General features: G+C 42.2%; 1 long non-coding RNA gene across 2 annotated transcripts in view; it reads right to left on the bottom strand.

Moving 5' to 3' along the window:
• Positions 1 to 1,118: 1,118 nt before the first annotated feature.
• LOC122406497 (uncharacterized) overlaps positions 1,119 to 20,049 on the bottom strand; it is a 71,867-nt gene continuing 52,936 nt past the window's right edge. The window contains exons 5-7 of one of the 2 annotated variants that reach the window (XR_006259985.1): positions 11,971 to 12,243; positions 11,605 to 11,771; positions 1,119 to 2,644 (exon numbers count right to left, since the gene is read on the bottom strand). This is a non-coding gene — a long non-coding RNA (uncharacterized lncRNA). Of the gene's footprint in view, positions 2,645 to 10,979; positions 11,444 to 11,604; positions 11,772 to 11,970; positions 12,244 to 20,049 lie in introns of those variants that run through there. The other variant, XR_006259984.1, reaches the window with a different exon arrangement.

Genomic DNA, 20,049 nt, shown 5'->3' with positions numbered 1-20,049 from the left:
CAATTTCAAGTGTCAGTACCAGTGAAGTCCAAGCGCAGAAAGTAATAATTTATTTTACTTTTAAACGCGTATGAGAGTATCGGTTTTATGATCCACTTGCTTTCGTCACAAAAGTTACAATCAACGGCTCGCAAATTGCAGGCTGGTTGAACTTTGCGCGCGACCAAAATCTGCAACGCGAAACTATTACGTCAGATGGAGGAATACGGGTATTTTGATCCGTGGTTGCTTCTAAACGTTGAATCTGGGACTACTCCACTTTTTCGTATGTGCCTTATCATTCGTGCCTGCATTCGTGTAGTTATGTATGCATTTAGATCATGGAGTCTCATTTAAGCGAGCACTTGTCGACTAGAAGTGGAAGCAACGAGAGAAAAAGAAAACGACATGGTTGAATAGCGCGACATTTTCCGTCGGTTTCGTTGAAAAGGAATACGAACGGAAAAGGATCCCGAGTTGAGAAGAGAGAGAAAGAGAGAGAGAGGGGGGGGGGGGGAGGGAAGAGACGTGTATGGAGACACACAAGTGGAAAGACAGACAGACGGAAAAGCTTGAAGAATCGAGCCGAGCTTGCCATTCATTCGCGTGTACAACTCGTGGATACGATCGTTTTTCTCGCTGTTTTCCTTTTTATCATGCATACACGTTCACCTCTAGCAGCAGGCGTTTATCCACTTCTATGCCTTTTCTATTTTTTCTCATTGACGTCGTCTTCGTCGTATTTCTGTCATCGTAACTTTGGGAGCTGGGAGCTCTGGAAAGAGAAACGTCGATACATGACATGAATTATTGGAGCAGGAATCTGAAAGGGCGGTGAAGAGCTTGACGCATGAAAAGTATGGCCCAAGGCCGTTTATATCGGAAATTGCGGTCCTACAGTTCTGTCTTTATTTCTCCTTCTCGCTCGAGCGATATAGCCCCGTAACCTTTCTCCAACCATTCTCTCTGGTGCATCGAGTGAAAGATAGCGGCGAATTTTAACGAGGCCCGCGATAGTTCCTTTTATATTCCGGTTATAGCAATCCTTTAAAACGAGTGGTACGATGCTTGAGATTGAATCTCGCAATTTGCAATAAACGCCAAGCCAATCAATTTCTTAAAGTTTTTTTACTCTAGGAATATATAAAAAGGATTGTTCAATAAAATAAATAATAGTGTCGTTCGTCAGGCCATACATTTGAGAAGGAAATCCAGGAAATCAGCCAATGAAGTCTGCTCCAATTAATCATTCAATTTAATGCAAAAATTCAAGATGGAGAGGAAAAATTGTAATCGTAAATGGAATCGATAAGCTAAGCTCGATAATTCGTTGGTATTTTTGTAGAATGAAGCAGATTTTTACAGCTCATGCTGTCACTTCGGAATTGTGACGAGCACCGGGTACATCGTAATTCTCATCCAATCGCGAGGCTATACGCTGAACGAGACGCACTTGGTTCGTCAGAAAAGCGGCACGAATAGTGGCGATGGTGTACAGCATGGACCGTCGAGAAAGAAGATCGAGAATCGGGCGACTTCGAGAGCTCTTTTGGAAGCACTGCCGAAGCACTTGAGGCGCGGCAACCTATAGGTATAAATATGTAGTCTGCAGGTTTCCCCGTCTTTTATCGTCCAATGCGCGCAAGTTTCCATCCTTCACTATGTATAGGCTATACGTTGCAGAAATTACCGCATTAGGTACTTCGTTTTTTCTGTGCTCTCTCCTCTTAGCCTCTCCTCTCTTGCTCGCGTTCGCCACTCATACTAGATGCTTCCACAGTATAGAGAGAATCGTAAAACGCTTTTACGATCTCTATGGATTATGCAGAACGTCTCCTAGTCCGTTGAGGGCCAAGCGAGCCTCCTCTCGCTCGCACACCCCTTCTGACAAGCCAGAAGCACCATCCACGAACGCAGCATCCCCATCAACATACTGCACCGAGCTCGAAACGACGTCTCTTACACGCTGGACCAGCTGCTACTGTTGCCTGCCAAAAACTTATTTTCCTTCTCGCCCATCCACCCGTGTACTGTACCGTTCCGGCTATCAGTCAGTTGCAAGGACTTGTGATTCCTGTCTTAATCTTCTCTAACCTCCGTATTGCCAAGAATTTTCAAAGTGTAGTAAAAACGAGTTTATTCGTTGCTTCGCAACGCAGCGCAATCGGCGATGCGCGTCGTTCACCGTGCAATTCTCGGTTGGAAGAAAATTCATTATTCGTCATTTTGCAATAAATTTTTTGACGCAAATCTCGTTTTTACTCGCGATGTAAATTTTCGAAGCGATCTTATTCGTTCATGAGTACCGAGGCACCGGAATGATTAACACCTAACGCGCTCGTGTGCGGTCAGTTGGTGCAGCCGATCGCGCATTACGCGTATAACATCCATTGAAAGGATCCGCGCGGACATCGAGGCCGTCAAAAGCGTTCATTGAAACGTGAGAGTAGCACGGTGACGTTGGAGATTTGCCGCTGCTCGGTGGCTCATTCATCGCGAGAAGGCGCTTCCTCGTGACTTCTCTCTTTCGCTCGTATACTAATTGTAAGTTGTACCGCATTCGTTCTTCTAACAAGCCAACCTTTCTGTCGTCAAACGCTTCTAATGGTCGACCAATTTCTTTGACGGCGACTGTCGAGTCTCTCGCAATTCTGTCAACGAAGATCTAAATGGACAAAACACATATTACAGCTATACAAATACATTAAACATGACAACGGTACAATGACGAAAGAGAGATAAGGAGCAGGCGAAGCGACATCGAAAGAAAGAGAGAGAAGGAGAGAGAGAGAGAGCAGGTTCCCTTTTCGATCTACCTTTGAGAAGAGCATTGCACGGAGAATTTGTATACACGATCTAATTGGCGGTACAAGGCTGTTCCGACAGTACGACCGGGACAGAGAGTTACGTATATAGCTCGCAGAAGTCCAATATTCGCAAAACAGGCAGCAAAGGAGAGGTGCACTATGTATGTTTATGTATGTGTATCGCAGAGCGAGAGCTATCCACGGCATGGCACGAATAACGTGCGCTCACCTCTCCATCCCGTTACAACTGTGCGGCGCGTGTAAACGGAACTTTGCGAATACGTATCGTCCTCTCCTCCCCTGGCTTCTTTCCTCCTCTTTCTGTTGCACCACGTGCTATCTCTAATGCAGATGGATATTCCATTCCCGAGAATATCATTTCATTACACTTTTTAATAAACCAAATATTCACGGCGGGCAATGAAACTCAACATTTTTCCCTCGCGATTGATCTAGATTTCGTTACACCTCGAGGAATTCAGGTTATCAAATCAACGGATATATTTAGCTCTTATTATCTTAATCCAACATCATATTTTATCGATACACATTTTTTTTTATTGATCCGATCATGGTCAATGGATAATTTACCTACTAATGAGACATGAGAAATGATTTTTAAGGCTTCTCGACAGAGTTCATTGCTCAAATACTCCGCTAATAAACGAGCAGCTTGAAGAATAACGTGTGAAGTGGGGAAAAAAGTTTGCATTTTGGCCAATACTGCGCATAGTATACGATAAGATTCTCCGACTCCCTATAAAGCTATCCAATTCATGAGAAACAAAGCAGAAAACAATTTCAATTTCGAATGAATATTTGAAATTGTGATACGCAGAGAGTTATGCTGAAGTTTGATTCGCAAATTTGTATTCCTCGTGAGCGTGAAACAAGTGGGGATAATCCCTGTGGCTGTTTTCCCGAAATATAAAACTCAGGAAGCGCAGCATCAGGGGGACTCAACGAGGGCGGACGGGGGTGGGGGGAGGGGGCAACGCGATCACGATTCATTCCAGCGCAACATGTGCCGCGAATTACTTTATCCGAGCGAGTAATCTCTGGTACGCTGGTTGAAAGTGCAAACTCCCGTGCGAGCGTCTCGCTCTTGGATATCGATCGTGGACATGCGTTACGTTAGAGCCTGTGGCTTTTATACCCGCTAGTCGAGCGAAAAAACGACCCGAGCCGTTGGAGATCGGAGAGTCGTAAAGGAAAGTGAAATTTTCCGGATTCGTCTGAACAATATTGGGAAAAATTGAAAAATAAATATTTGCGAAGAGGAAAACCTGTTTGCTTGGATTGGTTTCTAAGTACTACATTTGATTTTTATACATAATTGAGGCTCGTGAGATTTGAAGTATTTTCTATTATCGCTCTCCCATTTCAGGCCAACGAATTCTAATTGGATCTCATACATTCAGTTGCGGATGTTTTCCTTAAACAGCATACATTGGTGGTTCGATACGCACACACCAAACTCGTTAGCACACTTAATTCGCGATAAGAAAAATCTATTTCGAAGAGCACTGTCTCCTCATTGAATAGCAAAGATTCAAAATATATTTCAGTGGAAACTTGAGCTCTGCAATAGCGAGACGAAAGCACTCAGCTTTTAATCGCATCGATGCGGTTACCGCAAGCGATCGGTATCGGAATTTTCTGCTAATTGCGCTAGAAATTCTCAAATATTCGTTCACGTTTGACTGAAAATGTGGGGAACCGGTACCGCTTTCGTTTGTCGCAAATTAAGTCGATTGCACGAGGCAGGAGTATCAGCATCGAAATCATTTCAGAATCGTTCTTTTTTTCAATATACCCAAACGCATTAAAGTATTGCGAATAAATAAATACGTACATAAATATATGCTAGTTATGTCGGAGGTATATTAGCACGGGGGTCGAGATCGTTGCGTGTTGACCTCGCGGAACCGGTCGGGGGTTAACGATGTCGATGTCGTGGATCCCTTCGTACTAAATCCCGGTGGCGAATATAGGCATACCCGCCAGAAGCATCGAAAGAGCCATCGGGTTCGCCGCGATGTCCAAGCTAAACTCTGTGGAAAAAGCGCCCGCGGTGATTTAAAGCGCCGCAAGTAGGCAAGGTCCATCCACGTGTCCAAATATCTCATAAATCACTTATACCCGGCGAGACTCTCTCGATTCTCTTCTTCCTCGATGCCGCACAGAAGAACAAGTCCCCGCTCATATCTTCCATCTCCCTTACTTATAGTCCCCGCTATATTCGGTCATGCATACGCGCATACGTACAACTATAATGGCCGCGACATAATTGCCGCCCCCATTCGCCACCCCGACTAATTTATCGTGTCTTTATGCTTTCCCACTACGATACGTCGACGCACTGCTTTAGCTAGAATATATGCACGTTATAAGTACACGTATACGTCTAAATATGATCAACCGCCGGTTTATATCTTCGGAACACCGGCGCCGGGTATCATCTTTCTAAAAGCTTTCGCATTATCTTCAACCGTTCGTATTATTTATGACGCTCGCGCTTCATTATTTACTGTAAATATATCCTTTCGATTGAAACTTTAATGGATAATGGATATAAACGCTGCTCACATCGCTTTGCAACGTACGCGGAAGAAATCATCAAGTGAATCGAACACGCCGCATGCGTTTTCAAGTGCCACGATCGCCGATGCACAACGTGCACAAATGGGCTGAAATAATTGGCAGAATTTTTGGAATTTCGATTGCTTCGGAGAAGCGCAGATTTAATTGTAGAATATCTCACTTTTAATGATTCAGCGAAATTCATACGGTTTGTTAAAGAATTGAAATAAAAATTCACTGTTCTAGCGCACTCAAATTTTCATCACAAATACGACATTTTTGTGAGGTTTTTCTCTACGAAATCCACGTAGGCTCATGGTGTAGAGAAAGACTATCAAATTATTCTTCTCATCCACGGTGAGAATTGAACGGTAACATTTAGGATGAAATTCACTGCGTACACGAATGTGGGGACAAGTTAACGAAAAGAAATTCATTCCTGTAACGCACTGTGAAATCTTGAATATTTTGCGAAGTTTTCAGTTTTATAATAGTAAATATTGCAAATAATGAAATTTATGGTACGTAAATTTACAAAACGTTTAGTCAATTTTAAGTACGTAGCGATCACTCGCTTCCGAATTCCGTAGCACACTAAATCGATGATTTATTTTTGTGCTACTTCAACAGAGGGCTGAGCATATAAAAACAATGGGGAAATAGGCCGATATAGCGACAGAATACTCGTGCAATATGTTCCTTTTATTACCGCATCTTGGCATAAACATTCATCCGGAAATTTTTACAGTGCAGCGCAGTAAAATTCGTCGTCACGCTCATGTAATATTTCGAAATAAATATGAAAATAATCTTCAAAAGTACGGCACCTCTAACGGGACATTTCTTTTAGACATACTTTTAGACATACTCCGCGGTAAAAGTTGCTACTTTGAACAATGAATATTATTTAATGAATAGGAAAATTCAATTTTTTCACATCATAATATCATGAATTGCAGCTCGTCACCGCGCTATCGTTACTGAACGGTAATTTTTCAAATTTAATTCTCTCCGTGTTGGACAGTAAATGCAGTATCCGACACCTCCCTATTTCTAAAAAAATGTTTCCATTTCATAAGATATCGATCTTTAGGATTACGCTGACGTTATTCGTAGGAGCATAGAACATTTTCTGGATATTCGTAATCGGTTAGATAATGGGTCACGGGTGTGTTCATATTCATTCAACAGTTTTCGTTAAGAGAGGGGAAGAGGGAATATTATCACATACCCTCTCTCTCTCTCTGATTGTGATAAAATTTTCACGTGGTGCAGCGGTGGTGTTGATGTGGCTTCGCGAACAGGCTATAACGGCGCGTCGTTCAGGGTGAAGCTTTTGAAAGTTCCGGTTCCCAGAGTAGAAAGAGCGCCGAGTATCGCTGTATTGCCGAGCGTACGGCGTTGTTGGCCACGTTTCTATGTACGTGCACGTTTACTACGGTGGAGTAAAACCAATACAACGATATATCGTGGCTCCTCACCGGCACCAGAAGCATCTGGGAAAATTACCAGTTGCCGGACCGACTCTCTCGTGCTTTCGCGGTGAGAAGAGCGAGAATTTCTCGCTGCAGTCGCCGAACCCTCTCTATGCACTTCTCGGATGCGTCTCTGTTTCCGATGTTTTTCCAAGAGGGAATAAGCGAGAGAGAGAGAGAGAGAGAGAGAGAGAGAGAGAGAGAGAGAGGACTCTCTGTTACTCTGCGGTTCCTCTCCCTCTTTCTGTTCCTTCGTGATACTTACACCGTGTACGGAATAAGAGGAATCGTGTTTGAGGAATACGCAATGGCGTACAACCTTCTGCATTTTGTTATTGAGTTTGCAACGAGCAGGAAGGAGCACATCGATGTGTTCTTTAATAGATGCATTCAAGAAATCTGGTCTTTGGTGTAACATGCATTTCCTGTTGTTTGCTTTTCCTTTCCTGATTGAAGTTCTAAATGAAATCTTCTCAAATTCTACCAATTTTAGCATAATTCATGAATGCATGAATATTGATGTCTTGCTATTCGAAACTGAACTTTCCTAGTTTCATTTTGCATGGCTTAATATTGTACTGAGAAATATTGTGAGAGAATAAATGGTGAAACAAAATTTTGGTAAATCTCATGCATCTGTGAACTGATAAACGAGACCTGTTGTTTCTCTTCATCGTGTACGCAAATTTAGCGGTGAAAACGGTCCGCCACTTTTACGCAAGAACGATAAACGGACCCGTTGATTTCACGCAACCGCATACAAATGGGTCCATAATTTTTAAAATTACTCTATATGAAAAAACCGTTTTTATATTTACAGCGATAATAAAAATGATCAAATATTTGAATACATTCGAAAATTAAAGCCCCTCCCCCCCCCCCCCTCCTTTTTCGTCTTACGCTGCTGTAACGTGAATCGTGCAACTGTAGCGAGTCGGAAAACAGGAGAGAGAAACTAGTAATCCCTGCGGTCGAGGGCGGCTGTCTTTGAAATTTCTTTCTGATGTTCATCCACGCAGATGCGGGTACAGAGACGCGGAATAAAGAAGAAGAGAAAAAATAAATAAAAAGCAAAGAAAAAACAATCATGGTTGATGCTCGAGGAGGAATTTCAATATATGTTTTACGAAACTCTCACGTCACGTATTCGTCCGAGTCATTAAACTCTCGTCAGAAGAAAGCCCGTGTACATTCACTTATATACGATACGAGACGCTGATTGAAAGTGTTGGAAAAAATGAAAGAGAAGGAAGAATGCATTTCGTTGGCTGCTTGACGAAGAAAAAAAAATATAATGTGTTCCAGCCGGAAATCATCGCTTAAATGAATCACAATTGTATAATCATCGTTAAATTCATTTGGAAGTGTACGATTCAACAGTGATTCCCAATTTAATTTCTCAACGGTTAAGCTCGAGATAAGCACTGCGTAACACGCGATCCTGGCGTATATCTCGCTGTGGCAGCGACGGTCAGACCGGTACTTACGAAGTAATTTCGAAATAGGTGCAGAGCTCTTCTTGCCTGCGATACGAGAAAGTATCGCAGCGCAACCGTACCGCGTTGTCGAGCTCTGGGCGAGGAGTGTATCACTCGTAAATACCCCAAGCGAGCTTCGTACGTACTAAATATACTTGGTAAAAAGTATTTGCAAAAGAAACTGTAAGCCGGACGTTAATTGTGTGCGAGTCAGCACTGCTTCTACAGTTAATTTTCAACTTGTTTTTATTCAAACGGATACCAAAAATGTGGATAAAGATTATTCGTACAAAGCAGTTGAAATAACTCGTGAAATCGTCCTACGAGTCAGTTATTCTAAAGCTTTTCATCGTCCATATTGCATTCGTGACTAAAATTATATTCACAATGAAATAACGAAAGACATCTCAGTTGTCATCGGACCCCTTACAATCGCAGAATCGAAGAAAATGATTGAATTCGCTTCGGACTCTGAACGAAAGTCGTAAAGGTGAACCAAACAATAACGATCAATGGTGAAATGAAAATAAATCACGCTGTGATTTATGTGAATTATCTTCAATAATATAATACGATGCATCGAGCGTTACCAGCTGTCAGGGTTGATTGAACAAGAGTTTTATGTATCGGTGATCACGTGCAATCCCGTCGTCTCAGATGTACTTTCAACGACGGAGAATCCGATGGTCATTGAAATGAAAAACTACGACGATGTACATTCCCAATTGTTTTATGTATACAAAAACGAGCGAGCGAACTTGGGAATTCTTTTATCGAAAAGCAATCTTTGCACACTTCCCTACAATGATAAGCGGGCACTCGGACGCCCACAGAGGCATTAACACTCGAGGAAACACTCGCATGCATACATACTCGGCAAAATGTACACTTTCGAAGACCTGCAATTGTTCCGAGGGAGTGGAGGCTCGCCAGCGGAGCGCAAATTGGCGGTAATGGGACGTTTCATTCGCGGAACTTGCTCGCCCTTCTATATTGAATGAAGCCCATGTACGAAGAGTAGAAGAAATATTTGTCAGTCGACGAGAAAGAATCTCGTCGGTTTTCCACGCAGAGCGAGATGCTCTGTACCCTTGGGGCTAAAAAAAATTGAAGATCCCTCGACAATTCGTCGTGTGGCTGGAACAATAGTTTCGTGAAGGTACGAGCCCATGCGAAACTCAAAATAGATGTCACGGTACGCGTGCATATTCCCGTAAATCGTTGAGTCATGTGAACCAGAAATTGGCACATGAAACGTACAGCGAACATGCACATTCGTTCTTTACTATTTCTTCCCAATTTCGCGAATCCTAAAGGGCTCTTATCGCACAGCTAGCGTAGCGATACGAGGTAAACATTTGTGAAAATGAAATATGAAATAACCCGAAAGATCTTTCCTCCCAGACTACGAAAGACTTTGCTCTCGGATGGTAAAAATGTATATAGACCGCGTTCCCAGGGAATATCATGTGCATGCGTAAAATCGGTTCGACTTGAGAAAGGAGCACGCTTATTTCGTACACAGTTGTTACGAGAGTGCCGGATTGCCCGGGCGACCTGCATTTTGTGATTACGATAAATCTCACAGGCTCCAATCTTGTACTGGTGCAATCGTCTATACACAAATACGCGCATACACGTATGCGAGCGTACATAAATTCATATAAATATGCGAATACATAAATTCGAGGGGGGAGAGGAGCCCTGATGAACAGAATGGCTTAACCAGTATAACTTTGCCCATTAACTTCTTATCGTTTACGACCTTTTGCCGTTGAATATATAAATGTGAATCACGAAGCTTCCATCAGAGGAGCGACGCGGGACGAACTTTTCAAAAACGTAGCGGTTATAATTCAACGATTTCGCGAGGTTTAATAAGAGTGACTTTATTGCCGGTGTCCGCTGCTCCCGCAGACCACTCGCGAAGCTCAGTCGCAGTTTATACTTTATACGTACCGATCTTACAAGGCACCCAAAAGTACCAAAGTATTAAGCGTCTTTTTTTTTTTTGCTCCAACGTTTTTCATTATATGCACTTCACTCTGTCAAAGTGGACAGTGCGTATAAACCTGTGGAGCAGAGAGTATGGCTTGTAAAAATATCAGATTCATTACACGGAGCCCGGAGAGTGAATTAATGGAGGTTAATTAGTTGTATCCCCTCCGCGTTTCTACTTTGTCGGTAGGTTATGCTGAATATCGGCAAAAAGAGCGAGCGAGAGAGAGAGAGAGAGAGAGAGAGAGAGAGAGAGAGAGAGAAAGAGCAGCCGAGAATAATACTGTGGAGAAAAAGAGAGAGGAGTGTTCGCTGCTAATTGCCGGTTGATCGATACGATGACGTTGTTCCCGTTTCACCGGCAATGCCAATTACACAAAATTCAATCTAAATCCCCTCTGTCAGTTATTACGCACTGTAACCACAAGCATATATATTAAAACGTGGACATGTATATTACACGTAAACGGACGTAAATTCGTCAGTTTGTAAATCGTGATCGCGGGTATAACTGCCGATAAATTATTCCCTGAATATCGATACGTGTATGAACCGCAGTAATAATGAACAGCTTTACGCGAATGTTCATTCGCATAAATAAATATGCATTTATATATGTACAGATCAATGTACCTCGATAACCTTTCCGATCTCGAGGTTTCATTGCCGGGGATGGTGTTATCGATAAAGCAACAGACTACGATTTCCAACTCCCGATTATATACACGCACGTCTTGCGGTGAACATATACAAGCCGTTTGCTACCGCTCTAGGCCCCCGCGTGTGCAGTTTGCTTAACGCGAAATACACGTAGCCTAGTGTGAATCCAATTGCGATTCTTCGCGCGGGTGCGCGAACGAACAAAGTTTTGTATCCGCAGAGTTGTATTACGGGTGCTTGGAGTACGGTCAGATGGTGCGGGGCCGTAGATGGTAATTGGCCGGTCTTATTCCTCGTCGATTGCACCTTGCGAACTTGCGCGCCACGATAGCAGGGATAATTGTTTAGCGGGAAAGGCAGGAAGTAAGTCTGAAGTAAAGTGAGTAAAAGGGAGATAAAAAAGGGCGAGAGAGCAGGCAAATGGAAGAAATGGGGATCTGAGAATCGCATAGACGTAGAGAATCTAAAAATCGAAAGAAAAGAATGAAAATACTGCATGTGTGCTACGATAATCAGAGATCTACGAGCTCAGGTGAAAAGGAACCAGAGACATTCAAATTCACTGTTCCAAGGTACATACGAAAGTCGTATCCATTCGAATTATATTTATATATAAATACAGACCTGAAAAGAAAGGAAAGCTCTGACGTTGACAATCGATCTACATCTTCTTCACGATGGCGGAAGGTTTTCTCGTCCCCAAGGACATTTGTGAGCCAACCGTAGCGTACAATCGCAGTGCTGTCGTTCACGTGGATGCAGTTTTTCTCCAAGAGTTGTAAACCCTGCGCCTGGAAAAATCCTTTTGTTTTTATTTTTCTCTGTATACCCGCCAGTCCAACGGAATTCCCTCGGTAATGTGTACCCCATTTCCTGCACATCTCTTTTCTATGGGACTGTAGTTGTATCGTTCTAAATGCGCCGGTTTCTTTATCGAGATTTCCAAACATAAAAATAGACCAACCCAACTTTGACGTGACAAACACTCACCGTGACATTGATTCGAGCGTTGCGTTACTGAATTCCACTCGCATCAATCAAATATCTCGATGTTACTGCAGCTTTTCTGCATCCTCAATTTTCAGACCATCAGTTTTCGTCAATCTCAGCTCATAGCGACAATAAATATCGAATAAAATTGACATTTCGGAGGCCAAGGAGAAAAGGAAAATTGATTCTTTTCCTTCGTTTACTATCCTTACCGCATGAAAGTATTTACAGTTGGATCTCATAATTTGTGAGATTGTTTTTCCGGTCTCGTTTCTGAAATCAGTAAGAAAAACAACAAAAGTGAGAAGCCAAATTATGCGCCTTTCCGTTTCCACAAACATATTCGTAAACATACACGAGGATCTGGTGCAACGTCAGCTCGCGTGTACGACGAGAATTGAGCGTGCGAGCTTGTGGGTAAGTATTGTTACGTATACCCAGTACCTACTACACTGTCATATATAACAGGTTACCAAGGCGGGTGAGTGAAGCACAGAAGCTATGTACGCGAGCAACGAGAGATGCGTGGATATACACTACGAAAATTGATGCCCTCAGGCACAGAAACACGCATCAGTTGTATTTACATGCCATGCGTTATATGCACGGGGGTTATGCGGCGTGAAAAAACTATTATTCGTGTTACACGTCAGCCCGTAAAAAAATCCATTACACCCACATTTTCTGTGAAATGCCATTATGTCTTTCATTTCAACGGAATGAATTTAATAAGCCACTAATTCGATAGTATCGACCTTTCAATTCATCACTTTTTAACCATTTTTTTGTTCAACGAGAGATGCCCAAAGAAATATTGATGGAAAAGATTTTTTTTCAATGTCGAGGTCGTGTTTGGAAACACGAAAAATTCGAAGGGTCTATTGGAACTGTCTCCATGTTTTTCTACGTTTCTGGGTTCTGTTTGTCCAATAAGTGATATCGAAACTTCTGAATCGGTTTCTCGCTTCCAGTCGCTCCCTTGTTGGAGGTCTCTGGGGTTACAGTGAAGTAATTTCAACAGTTAGTCGTTTGAAAAGCTCTGAAGCTCGTTGCGCAGAGGCTCACGAACTTGCGACTTCATTCATTACGTTTTCGTTCGGCTTAGAGAGGATTTCGCGAAAACAGTTAACAAATATTTTGATTGCACGAGTCTAATAATGCTCCGAATGTCCTGAGAAGGAGAAAACGGAGTCACGTGCGAAATGAGAGAGAAAGAAAGTAGATGATGCCTTTCAGCCGAAGGCGACTCCGCAGCTCTCTCGTGAAATCTTTCGGGCAATCGCAGAAATTTCAAGCCGACTCATTTATCAGAGGTCTCGCACAGGCTGCCTGCGCTTACTCCGAGGAGCGCGAGTATTTTTTTTCTCTCTCATCTTTTTCTTCACATTTTGTCTTGTGGTCGCGCGCGCGCGCGGTGGTAGTGTAAGCCCACATGTGACCGAGCATGGCCTCGAGCATGAACGAAGAAAAAAGGCTTACGGACACGAAATGGTGTAGCCGGATGGTGATCATGCAGGCCAGGTAAACGACACGGTAATTGGCCACGGGAGAGTCCAAGGAGGAGAGTAGTTATTGGCAGGATTTTCGTCTTCCATACGAGGAAGGGCTTTTACAGGGATTGGAGAGGCTGCTATTGAATGAAAAGTAGCCAATACCTGTAACATCGTTTTATTCCGTATGACAGTGACTCGTAAGAACAGCGACTCGCCAACGAGAATACTTCGAGTTTCGCGAGACTGCTGCCCAGTGAGAAAGAGGGAAAGCAAAAGCTTGTGCCAGAGATAAAGATCTTGAAAGCGCGAAGAATTCTCAGTAATATTATAACTCTCGGGTCGAATGGGTCCAACGTTTTATAGGTTCCGTGAATGAACGTTTTGCGCGGACAAAACAAAAGAGGAGGGAAAACAAGGAAGAATAATTCACGGGGACCTTGCAAGATTTGTACACGAATCTTCAAAATATTAACTATTCGAGATGAGCCATTTTCTTTGCTATGCCAGTTTGACCTTTCCCAGTCTAATTTTCCAGTCGATTAATCCGGACTCGCGATATAAGTACGTCAGCTCCCTTCGATAAGATCGCGGTTTCGAAGACTCCTGCATAAAAAAAAGATTTCAATCGTGACACAAACATTTTTATTCCACCCTCTTCTATTTTTCTTTTCTATCCCCATACTCCTGGTTACATCGGTTCAATTTAACCAGCGAGCAAGGAAGACCTGAAGTGTATAAGGATAGGTTATCGAGCACCGAATACTTCTGCCAACGTGATCCATCTGAGCCACCGGAAAGAGAGAGAGAGAGAGAGAGAGAGAGCAAGCGAGAGAATGAGAAAGTCCCGACCGCGTGAAGGACTTGCCCTAAGCGTTTGGGTGTATACCTAGCCGATATCCACTTCCGTCTCGAGCATCCAATTTCCGGGAGAGAAACCGGTGTCCAGCATGCTGGAAACCGACCCGACATTCTGTGGAAATGCCGATAATAATGCTTCCCTGTGTTTCTCGTGTAAACTGCGAAATTTCACGAAGAACGAGAGCAATGTGATTTAAAGGGATTATTACACGTTTCTGCTTCCTCAGTGGGTGTTTTTGACGGTAGATATTTGAAGCCAGCATCAAACGGTATCCGAAGTTATTTCAGATCCTTCGGATTGTTTGTGAAGAAGCAAAAATTGCGGAAATTGTCATGATTCACTATGGAAAAAATTGATCAAGTCGGAGGGCCGGTGAAATCGTCAACGTTTGTATACCAAGACCATCGTTCCAAGTACGCGTTAGGAGGGGACAAAAAATTGGACTCCGCATTGTATGCCTCGTGAAAATACCGCACGACGAAGGAACTAGAAACAAAACCTTATACACCGCGAGTTTCAATGATTATCTTTAGGGTTGAATGATGTGGCAGTTGCTCGAGGGGACAACAGAGGGGAAAAAGGTCGCTTCAAACGATCCGAATAAAACGACCATTTTCTGCAATTCAGCAAACTCGTTAATTTCCCAGTTTTTCGCTCTCGTCACTGACGAGATATCGTTTGTACGGCCAGTGAGAGAAGAAAGACTTGGCTCGTTTTTCACGTGAGTCTTGTTTACTGAAAATACCAAAGTTTTTCAAGACAACCAACGGGACATAACTATGAAACGCTTTTATTTTGTTTATAGAATTTTCCGCATATGAGGCAGCGGGCAAAAAGGAGCTTACGAAAAAAGAACGAACGATCAATTACACACGAGTCGAGGCAGCCTTATGTGTTGAAGACTGATACCATAGTTGAATCGAGTTTAGGACGTTACGATCCCAGCACAAGAGGAACTTCCTCGAAAGCTCCGTGTCGTGCCATTCACCGATGATAAGCGTGTATAAGAGAAAGAGAACGGGGTGATAGAGAGACGGAAGAAAAACGCAAACTTGGAACATTCGGGTCTCGAGAGATGAGAGCTGGCGTGTAACGTGCCCGTACAGCGTACCCCTCCGCGCATCTCGCTTGAAAATTCCGTTCACGAAGTCGCAGTCGACACGACGACGGTCTCGTAGGACTGGAGGCACTCCCCTGGCAATCTTCCGAACGGATGTCGAGAGCGTCTTTCATCCGCGCCCGTCCGATCTCGTCTCTTTGCACTTGTTCACGTCATTCCACACGAGGAGGCTGCAAGGCTCTACTTGTACCGAGTAAACGACGCTCGCGACTTCGATTTCCTACGATCCGCTATATGGATATATTCGAATTCGGTCCTCTAAAGATTTTTACATATTTTTCAATTGAATTGCGAAGTTTGCTGTATCGAGTGAAATACAAGCGGATAGGGAACGTGCGACGTCTTTTAAAGTCTGAGGCAACAATACTTTTCCTTCGCGTTCATACTTCCAGTATGATTCGTTTTCAGTACTTCCATTGCAAATGCCAACTCCGATGATATGTTTTAAAAGTTACGATAAATAACATGTACAAACGTCACTGATCTGAATTCTCATTTAATTACGCTTATTAGGAATGGAGAAGAAGGAATTAGTTAGTTACATACGAAAGTTTGATGACAAGTGGCCCGAAGCTCCTCAAGCTCGCGGCTCGCATTACGAGTGAAGAATATTAAGCTATATTAGAATTCAACGCGAGTATACTGAGCGAGATGATAGAGTATTTGAAAAATCACTTTTCCAACAGGATCAGTTGCAAAAAGTTTAGAGTTCGCTTTTTTTGAATATTGTCTTGATTTTTTTGAGAAACCGCTCCATTTGAAATGGCTTTTCGCTGATGTTACTTCGTCCGATAAACGAAAATGTATTCCTGAACAAAAAGACTCAACGGTCTTGATTCAGATTCACTGCACATTATGCTTGCAAACTTTCGAAACAATATTCGATCAAGTGAAAAAAAAAAAATTCTCAAAATTGAGACAGAAAGAACGAAGCCCCTTGACTAACGACTTGAAAAAACTTGAAGCTTGAAAAAAAAAATTTAACTCAATATTTCTCAACAATTATCTTTCGAAACGATTCCTCGATATCTTCCCGCCATCAGTCTCGGTGCGAATTTAATAATTCAAATCTCAAAGCTGACTTTATCGATTCCCATTAGAATCGCTGAGTACCGGAATTTGAACAGTATCAAAATGTCTGCCAGGCACGTATGCAAATCACTTTGAATCGTATCTCCGAGAGGAATGAGAAAACTTATAACGGCTAGTATACTGCTATGTGCGTACTCGCACGAGTCAGTATTGAAGTCAATTTAATTTAATCAGTTGCAATATTATGAGTGTGATTTGTAGCATTTAATTATAGTGTCTTACAAAGTAATATTAGTAATACATATATGATAAGTATGTGTACAGCTGACTATCGATACTTCATGGACAGTCGTAAATGATCACGCTGATAGTAGGTAAGCAGGAAGTGTAGACGAGAGTCAGTATAAGAAAGAAGAAGGGACGTTAATAGGACCGCAGCGGGATGGTAGCTCGATGTGACGGGTGCTGGAAGATAGTGAAGCTTTGCAGTAGAGAATTACAGACGACAGAACTTTGCAGCAAAAGGAAACGAGAAACTGTAAACGTATATAGTGCTATGTATAGGACGATTGAAGTACAGCGCAGATGGGTAGTTCGTTAGTAAAGTCGTTGTGAAGCCACGACTTCACTCTCAGCCTGCGATGTACGACTGATCGCTGTACCATTACCTTGAATCGTCCAAATGGGGCCAATCAATTGGAAAATGAACGACGGAGCAATACCCTTCATTCGCTAATTGATTGCCCTGCTCCCGATGATTTTTCTTCCAATCAAAAACTGGAACGATCCAAGATCTCTACTGTGAAAAACCTGAAAGAAGTGACAAATCAACGATCGCGACCGTTTGAATGCAGAAGGGACACTTGCGGAGAGCGGTAAATATCTGGAGGGAAGCTTCACAATCTCGGTGACAACAAATAAATGTCGATGAACGAGTATTTATCAACGGGTCGTATAAACTGTCATTGTAATGAGGAAAATAATCTTTCAAATAGACTCTCACTTGTGACTGAATAATTAATGAACCCAAGTAACTCGAATAACTTTGGTAAATATTTACAATACTCACTTTTGCTAAAAAGCATGCCAAATTATTTTTTGAGCATTATCATTGATGAAATATGATACCGCGATTAATTTTGGGCAGGGGGAAAGTAAAAATTTGATTGAAAATTTTCTTTTTAAATCTGAAATAAATCACGAACGGGACGGGAGGAAAATCAAAATACGAAATAAGGAAGATGTTCCGGACCCACCCAACGATACCGCGGACACATCAAAAGTGTTCTGAACCCACCCAACCATTTCTACGTGTTAAAGATAAGAGGTTGTATGAGTTTGGAACAATGAATATTGAAAGGATGAATCATTACAGTAGCTAAGAAATTGAAAATTCTCCTATAAAAGCAAAATTGTGTTTTTTTTACCTTCCCCATTCTTAAAATTCATCGCAATATAATTTTTCATCAATATTGCACGTTGCCAAAAATGTAGGGTTTTTTCAAATTTTTTTTGTTCATTTTTGTACATTTCCCTCCCTAAAACGAACCCCCACATAATTTTTTATTGATCATACTGAAAAAAAATTTAAGACCATTTTTAGCAAAAGTGAATATTGTAAATATTTACCAAAAATTTTGTCATGAAAGTGATTGTAGTGAAAAAATTCACGTAAGTTTACCATCGAGTTCTAAAATCGGGGTCGAGTCTCGTCCGCGTATTGCTGAATACGGACCAAAGAGCGTTACAATGCTGTCACGAAAAACGATTTTATATCGGACTATAAGTCAACATATATTATAGAAGAAACATCGAGTGAACTTTTCCTTCGTCATCGTAGAGCGAGGGAGCGAGAGAGAAAGAGAGAGAAAGTTTGCCCTGTCCGGCCATTATATTAGGTGAGTACACCGTGAATGCGAATACAGGAGAGAACGCGAGCGTGTTGAGGAGTGGTGGAATAACACCGTTTGTTCCATGCGGGTCATTCCTGTCGTCGACAGGTTTATCATCGATTTGCTCTTGCGCCCCCCCGTCCGAGCGTATTCATCGTTGTGCGCAAAAATGGCCCATACTCGTGCACACTGTTCGTTGTTCAGGGACTAAAGTACTAACATGCATATCTATATACCACAAGAGCCGCGTTGAAAAGCTCACTGGTTTATGTGAGTTATGAAAACTCTAGCTATACTTATCAAATATGAAGTTTGAGCTCTTCGAGGCGCGAAACGACAGAGTCGTCGTTATTATACGATCCGCGGGATGGATCGACAGGAATGAAGGTGCTTCTCTCACATATCGTATCACAGCAGGTAACGGGAACGGAGAACGATTTGAAAAAAGGTGGAATGACTCGGAGGATCGCAGATTTTCGGACGAAATTGAGTAACCCACAGGATTTTAGCATTTTGATAAACTATTTTGGTCTGTTTGGCACCAAAATTGGTTGAGCTGATGGATGAAACGAAATGGAGAGAATATTGTTTCGAGGATGAAATTGGTGAATGACGCAGTGTCCTTTCGGTGCGCAGTGTCATTTCGGAGAATTGATAAACACCAGGTCGACGTATACCGGCAATTCAATTTCGCAGGCTCTCGCTTGCTTACCATGATTATGTTTTCATTTGCTTCTGTGAATCTGGGTAGATTGAGAATGAAATTTCAAATTTGCATGTGCAGTACTTGATAAGTTCCTTGGGTACAAAACTTTTCAATTTGGTGCATTAAGTTAAGAATCATGAATAACAAAACTCGAATCCTTATTAAACTGGATCCAGACCGAAAATTACATGAGACGATTTACAATGCTCGAAGTACTTCAAGAGCACTAGTAAATTTTTGAACATCACGATACCCGAACGACGAAGAGAGTGAGCAAATGATTAATTTGGAAAAATTAGGGAACACGAGCTGCGCTGCTTCGTGTATAAAACACTGCATATAATGCGTGGCTGCTCACGGCTAAGTACATATAGAAATACATAAACTTATAATTCGTATAAGTACACGCGTTTGAATCTCTACACGGTGATATCGTAAATACTCTAATTGCAACTCGTTTTAATTACTTCGTTTAATCTGTGCTTAATAAAGCCGGGAGCCCATTAGCGGAGGACGCTCGAGATGCGAATGGGTCAACGAATGAGATACAAGTCCCAGGAGGTGTACTTTTTCACAGTTTAATTGCATATATTTACGGAAGTCCTTTAAATTATATTATTTATAAAAATAGCCATGTATGTATGAATTCTTGATAAGCAACGGGCAAAAATGAACGGAATTAGTGCTGCGTGCATCCCGTAGGATTTCAGCTACAATACCAAGCTCGCGGAAACAAATGAAACCCTGTTCGAGAGTTTTTTTTTCAGTTTTCTCTTTAGTTGCGTCGCCGTATTACTTTTCTCATTTTCTCGAGCACCAAGCTTGAATAATTCCATCGAGCGACGTACAAAATTATGTGTAGTGCAAATAAGTATGTGGACGTGAGAAAAAAAAACTTAACAAACCCCACTCCAGTTCCCTTGTCCGTTGATGAAGTGGGCCTTTAATAAACGTAACACGAAAAACTCATTGTTCAG

The sequence above is a fragment of the Venturia canescens genome, chromosome 2 (assembly GCF_019457755.1).
Source record: "Venturia canescens isolate UGA chromosome 2, ASM1945775v1, whole genome shotgun sequence".
Lineage (NCBI taxonomy): Eukaryota > Metazoa > Arthropoda > Insecta > Hymenoptera > Ichneumonidae > Venturia > Venturia canescens.
The sequence above is the reverse complement of the archived record's forward strand: the minus strand, read 5'-3'. Positions and strand labels throughout refer to the sequence as shown.